This window comes from Pongo pygmaeus, chromosome 1, assembly GCF_028885625.2.
Source record: "Pongo pygmaeus isolate AG05252 chromosome 1, NHGRI_mPonPyg2-v2.0_pri, whole genome shotgun sequence".
Taxonomy (NCBI): Eukaryota; Metazoa; Chordata; class Mammalia; order Primates; family Hominidae; genus Pongo; species Pongo pygmaeus.
This window is the reverse complement of record NC_072373.2, coordinates 1734545-1738871: the sequence shown is the minus strand read 5'-3', so window position 1 is coordinate 1738871 and position 4327 is coordinate 1734545. Positions and strand designations below refer to the sequence as shown.

Here is a 4327-nt window from a genome sequence, read left to right as displayed (position 1 = left end):
TAATATCACTTGGTCATGATGAATTATCTTTCTAATGTATTGTTGTATTCAGTTTGCCAGCATTTTGTTGAAGGTTTTAGCATCAATAATCATCAGAGATATTGGCCTGCAGTTTTCCTTTTTGATGTGTCTTTGGTTTTTGTATCAGTGTCATACTGGCCTCGTAGAACGAGTTTGGGAGTATTCCCACCTGCTCTACTGTTTGAAATAGGATTCGGGTAGGACTGGTATTAGTTCTTTAAATGGTAGAATTCAGCAGTGAAGCCATTGGGTTCCAGGCTTTTCTTTACTGGGAGGCTTTTTGTTATGACTTTGATTTTGTTACTTGTTATTGGTTTGTTCAGGTTTTGGATTTCTTCATCATTCAATCTTGGTAGGCAGTATGTGTCTATGAATTTGTCAATTTCTCTAAATTTTCCAATTTATTGGCATATAGTTTCTCATAGTAGCCACTAATGATCCTTTGAATTTTGCTAATTATTTGTAATGTCTCCTTCTTCATGTCTCATTTTATTTATTTAAATAGTCTTTTTTTTCTTAGTTTGTCTGGCTAAATGTCTGTCATTTTGTTTGACTTTTCAAAAGACAACATTTTTGTTCATCTTTTGTAATGTATTAATTATTTCAATTTTAATTATTTCTGCTCTGATCTTTTTTTCTCTTTCACTAATTTGGGGTTTGGTTTGTTCCTGCTTTTCTAGTTCTTTAAGATCCATCATTAAATTTTTTATTAAAAGCTTTCCTTCTCTTTTCTTACAGGCACTTACAGCTATAAGCTTCCGTCTTAGCACTGCTTCTGTTGTATCCCATAGGTTTTGGTATGTTGTGTTTCCATTATCATTTGTCTCAAGAAATTTTCCAATATTCTTCACAATTTCTTTTTTGACCCACTGTCATTCCGGAGCATATTGTTCATTTTCCACATATTTGTATAGTTCTCAAAATTCTTCTTGTTTTATTCCACTGTGGTCAGAGAAGATGCTTAACATTATCTCTTTTGAATGTTTTAAGACTTGTTTTGTGACTTAACATATGGCCTATCCTTGAGAATGATCCACGTGCTGAGGAAAAGAATGTGTATTCTGCAGCCATTGGATAAAATGTTCTGTAAATATGTGTTAGGTCCTCTTGGTCTACAGTGCAAATTGAGTCTGATTTTTTGGTTGATTTCTGTCTGGAAGATCTGTCTAATACTGAAAGTGGGGTGTTGACATCTCTAACTATTATTGTAGTATTGTCTGTCTCTCTCTTTTGGTCTAATAACATTTGCTGTATATATCTGCGTGCTCCAGTGTTGGGTGCATATGTATTTAAAATTGTTACATCCTTTTGCTGAATTGATCTTTTTATCATAATACAGTGAACTTCTTTGTCTTTTATAGTTTTTGTTTTGAAGTTTATTCTATCTTATATAAGAATAGCTGCTCCTGCTCTTCTTTGGTTTCAATTGTCATAGAATATCTTTTTCCATCTCTTTATTTTCAGTCTATGTGTATCTTTATAGGTGAAGTGTGTTTCTTGTAGACAACAGATGATTGAGTCTTTTTAAAAATATCAATTCAGCCACTCTGTGTCTTTTGTTTGGAGAGTTTAGTCCATTTATATTCAATATTATTATTCATAGGTAAGGACATCTCCTATTTTGTTGTTTTCTGCTTATTTGGTGGACTCCTCTTCTTTCTTTTCTTTCTTGACTTCCTTTTAGTGAAGGTTTTTTTTATGGTGATATAGTTTCTTGCTTTTCATTTTTTTCTGTATTTGTTGTTTTTTGTTTTTGGATTTGAGATTACCGTGAGGCTTGCAAATACTATATTTTAACCTATTATTTTAAGCCAACAACAACTAACACTATTTGCATAGACAAGCAAAATAAAATTAATATAAACCCACACCTTAACTTCATATCCCTGCTCTTTAATCTTTTTGTTTCTATTTATATCTTATTGTACTATGTTTTATGTTGTTCTAGTTATTATTTTTGACCAGTTTATTGTTTAGCCTTTCTGCTTTGTATAAGAGTACTTTACACACCACAGTAACAGTGTTAACAATATTCTGTGTTTTTCTATGTACCTACTATTACCAGTGAGTTTTGGACCTTCAGGTGATTGCTTACTGTTCATTAACTTTCTTTTCTTTCTAGTTTAAGTACTCCCTTTAGCATTTCCTGTAGGAGAGGTCTTATGATAAAATTTCTCCCCCGCTGACCTCTGGTCCCTCTTTGGCAGGGTCCGGGCTCCGCTGGTGCGAGAAGCCGACTCCGACGCCACCGAGCCAGCCCAAGTCGCATCAGAGAAACCCTGTTCACCAAGGCCATGGAAGTGGAGGCTGCAGAGGCTGGGTCTCCAGCCCCCGGCTACAAGCGCTCTGGCCGCGCTACAAGTGGTGTCCTGTACCAAGACATTTCCAAACTCGCCCAAAGCAGCGCATCACGCTGCCACACATGGGCCGGCAGACTGCTCTGAGGAGGTGGACGAGGTGAAGCGAAAGCCGGAGACAGAAGCCAAGGCAGAGGAAGCCAGTGGGGACAAGCTGTCAGGCTCCTCGGGGAAGCCTAGGCCCTCTGCGTGCCCGCTGTGCCCCAAGGCCTAGCAGAGGGCACCCGAGCTGCGCAGCCACGGGCGCAGCCACACGGGGGAGAAGCCCTTTCCGTGCCCCGAGTGGGGCCGCCGCTTCCTGTAGCCCGTGTGCCTGCGCGTGCACCTGGCCTCGCACGCCGGTAAGCTGCCCTTACGCGCCTTCACTGCCCCAAGGCCTATGGCGCGCTCTCCAAGCTCAAGATCCACCAGCTCGGCCACACGGGCGAACGGGCCCTACGCCTGCGCCGACTGCGGCAAGTGCTTCGCCGACCCTTCAGTGTCCGCAAGCACCGGCGCACTCACGCTGGCCTGCGGCCCTACAGCGGCGAGCGCTGCGGCAAAGCCTACGCGGAGCTCGAGGACCTCCGTAGCCATGAGCGGTTCCACACCGGCGAGCGCCACTTCCTCTGCTCGGAGTGCGGGAAGACCTTCTTCCGCTCGTCCTAGTTCACGTGCCACCAGCGCATCCACGCGGCACAGACGCCCTATCGCTGCCCGGCCTGCGGCAAGGGCTTCAGGCAGCTCATCCTGCCAGAGCCACGAGTGCACGCACTCGGGGGTGAAGCCCTTCCTTTGCTCGCGGTGCGCCTACATGTTCTCCAACCCCTCGAGCTTCCGGCGCCACCAGCACGCGCACGACGGGGTGAAGCCCTACCCCTGTGAGAAAGGTGGCAGGACTTCCGGCAGCCGGCTGACCTGGCCAGGCACCGCCACGTGCACACAGGCGACCGGCCGTTCGAGTGTCTGCAGTGCGACGAGACGTTCCTGGCGTCCTGGGATCTCAAGCAGCCCTTCCGAGGCGAGGAGTGCGGGCGAGCCTTCCCCGAGCCTGCCAGCCTCACGAAGCACAGCTGGGTGCACTTGGGGGAGCGCCCCTTCCCCTGTAACGCGTGCAGGCAATCCTTTGTGGTGTCGTCCAGCCTGCCGAAGCAAGAGCGGACCCATCAAAAGCAGCGAGGCCCCGGGGGCGCCCCCTGCACAGGAGCTGGTGGTGGGGTTGGCGCTGCCTGTGGGCGTGGCAGGCGAGGGCTCAGCCGCCTCAGCAGCAGGGGCGGGGCTAGGGGACCCTCCAGCAGGACTGCTAGGGCTGCCACCGGAGTCAGGTGGTGTGATGGCCAGACAATGGCAGGTGATGGGCATGACGGTGGAGCACGTGGAATGCCAAGATGCTGGCGTCCGAGAGGCTCCTGGTCCCTTGGAAGGGACAGGTGAGGTGGGGGGTAAGGAGGTTGACGAGAAAACCTCCCAGTTGGTGTGCTGAGAGTTCAAGGAGACTTTCACAATGACGCTGCTGCATCGGCATGAGCGCTCAACACCCGGAGCTCCGGTCCTTCCCCTGCACCCAGCGCGGCAAGAGCTTCTCTGACCGGGCTGCGCTGCACAAACACAGATGCACTCACATCTCATTGTGCACCTACACCTGCCCCAAGGCCTTCTTGAGTGCTAGCGACCTGCGGAAGCACGAACGCACCCACTCTGTGCCCATGGGGACCCCCACGCCCCTGGCGGCTTTGCTGGGAATGCCCGAAGAGGGGCCGGCCTGAAGCCCATGTCCCCCCAGGAGCACACTCCGGGAGCCCAGCCCCCATCAGGGGCTTCCAGTACTTCCTTTTGCCTGGCTCGCTCTTTAGACTCCAGATCACTACCCCTCACCAACTAGTTCACCTGTCGCCCAGCTAAGAGAGCTGGGACAGTGGAGGCTGGCAGCAGTTGAGATGTGACTGTCTAGGAGTAACATTCATTAAAGC

General features: G+C 48.4%; 1 pseudogene; it reads left to right on the top strand.

The window, feature by feature from the left end:
• Positions 1–2297: 2297 nt before the first annotated feature.
• On the top strand, positions 2298–4123 carry LOC129033369 (zinc finger protein 668-like; annotated as a pseudogene).
• The last annotated feature ends 204 nt before the right edge of the window (positions 4124–4327 follow it).